Source organism: Microtus ochrogaster, chromosome 4, assembly GCF_000317375.1.
Source record: "Microtus ochrogaster isolate Prairie Vole_2 chromosome 4, MicOch1.0, whole genome shotgun sequence".
In the NCBI taxonomy this organism is placed as follows: Eukaryota; Metazoa; Chordata; class Mammalia; order Rodentia; family Cricetidae; genus Microtus; species Microtus ochrogaster.
Genome location: NC_022011.1, coordinates 48,533,561 through 48,535,575, shown reverse-complemented (window position 1 = coordinate 48,535,575; position 2,015 = coordinate 48,533,561).

The following is a 2,015-nucleotide window of genomic DNA, read 5'->3' as shown; positions in this document are numbered from 1 at the left end:
AAGAAGAAGAAGAAGAAGAAGAAGAAGAAGAAGAAGAAGAAGAAGAAGAAGAAGAAGAAGAAGAAGAAGAAGAAGAAGAAGATGATGATGATTCAGGGTGAAGCCCAGCTGCCTACAATGAGGAAGGCATGATCCCTCCACTGGCATGGGTCATCCCAGACTGGCCCATGCTCCTTCCTCCTCCTCTCCCCTGGTGACGGGCAGAGCATCCAGAAGAGAGACTACCACGGTATTCCCCCTCTGACTGTAAAGAGAAGTAGCCAGTCTGCCTTGGGATCCCAGGGCAGGAACTTTTCAGAGGAGTTTGGGCCACCACAGGGTCTGGCAGCACTCACCTGCAAGGAGCTGTCCCTTTTGTGAGTTCTGCCTGAGGAGCCGGGAACCTCTGCACGCTGCTCTCAGCTCGGTCAACTTTATGAGTCTCTGCACAAACAGACACTTCTCCTTTTCGCCTCTCTCTTTTTTTTTTCCTCTTCTGTTCCCCTCCCTGATTTTCAATCTGATTATTTGTGTCAAAATCTGGCGGCTGCAGCGTCAGCCAATGGGGCGAGCGAGTGCAGCCGCATTTGCTTATCAAAACCTCACAGGAGCTTCTAGCCCACTGGAAATTTCTCCAGAAACTTTGAGTAGCATTTGGGTGAAAAAGAGTGGATAACTTATTAAAATTTAAAGCATAAAGCATTCACATACAGTCCCTGAATTTGGGGGTCTGGGGGGGCATCACTTTCTTTAGGTTTTGTTTCTCTCCCTTTCTTCCTTCATTTTCTCTCTTCCCTTTTTCCTTTCCACATCCTTCCCCTTTTCTTTACCCCTTTGCGTCCTCTCCTCCTTCTCTCTCTCCTTTTTTCTCCTCTCTCTCTCCTTCCTTTTCCTCCTCCTTTCCTGTCTCCCTCAAGTTCAGCATTACGCATTTGTGCTGGGGTATAGAATGGCGCCCCTGCTTCAAAACCCTTGGATGCTGCTGAGCCACCACACCACACTTAACCAACAAAGCCCCTTCTCCCACTGGGTTCATTTGAAAAGGCAAAACAAAACAAAATTGGAGTGTATCCAGACTCAACCATAGATAGGCAGAGTAGAAGAACAGAGAAAGTATGGCAGTGAGTTTGGGGGCCTGGGACCCTGTGTCTGGTCAAATCCAAGTACAGATTGAATAGCAAGTACCAGGGCCAGCATGTGCTGCCATCTGGTGGCAGCAAAAGAGATAGAGACCAATGGGGGCCTCTGCGTATCCAGGCCAGCCTGGTATCTTTCACCCCATTTGAACAGATAGCTCCATTCCACAGCCCCCACTTTCTCTTTCCTGCTCTGTCCCTTGGCCTCCTCCCACTTGGGGATGACTGATGTATTCCGGGAGGTTTTGCATACACAGAGAACTCCACAAAACAGCACTGTTAGCTGATTTGCATGCTCTTGCAGTCAGGACTGGAGAGATTACATTTCCCTCATAAAGAAAACAAACGTGGCCACAGGAAGCCCCGATTGAAACTGCAAGTTCAAGGTTCGAAGTGTAGAGAAAAGGGATGTTTCAACCAAGGCCTTTCTGCTGAGAGGCCCCGCCGTGCAGCCACAGCCAGAGGTCACAGAGATTCCCCAGGGAAGTACAGGACACTAGGGGCACAGGTCCCAACTGCTGGCCACAGACAGGAGACAGTCCCATCTAGCCCATTGATTATTCTTTGTGAGAAGAGATTTAGGGAAACATCTCGAATATTCTTTAGATGGTACATGTTACCAGGCAGCGGTCATTGAGAACTGTGTCTCAAAAAACGACTTTTGTTTCTGTTTTGATTTCTGTTTTTTGAGACAGGGTTTCTCTGTGTAGCCCTAGCTGTCCTGGAACTTGCTCTGTAGACCAGACTGGCCTCAAACTCATAGTGATCCACCCGCCTCTGCCTCCGGAGTGCTGGGATTAAAGGTGTGCGCCACCACTGCCTGCCTTATGAAAAAGCTTATCAGGGCAGGTGGTGGTGGCGCACGCCTTTAATCCCAGCACTCGGGAGGCAGAGGCAGGC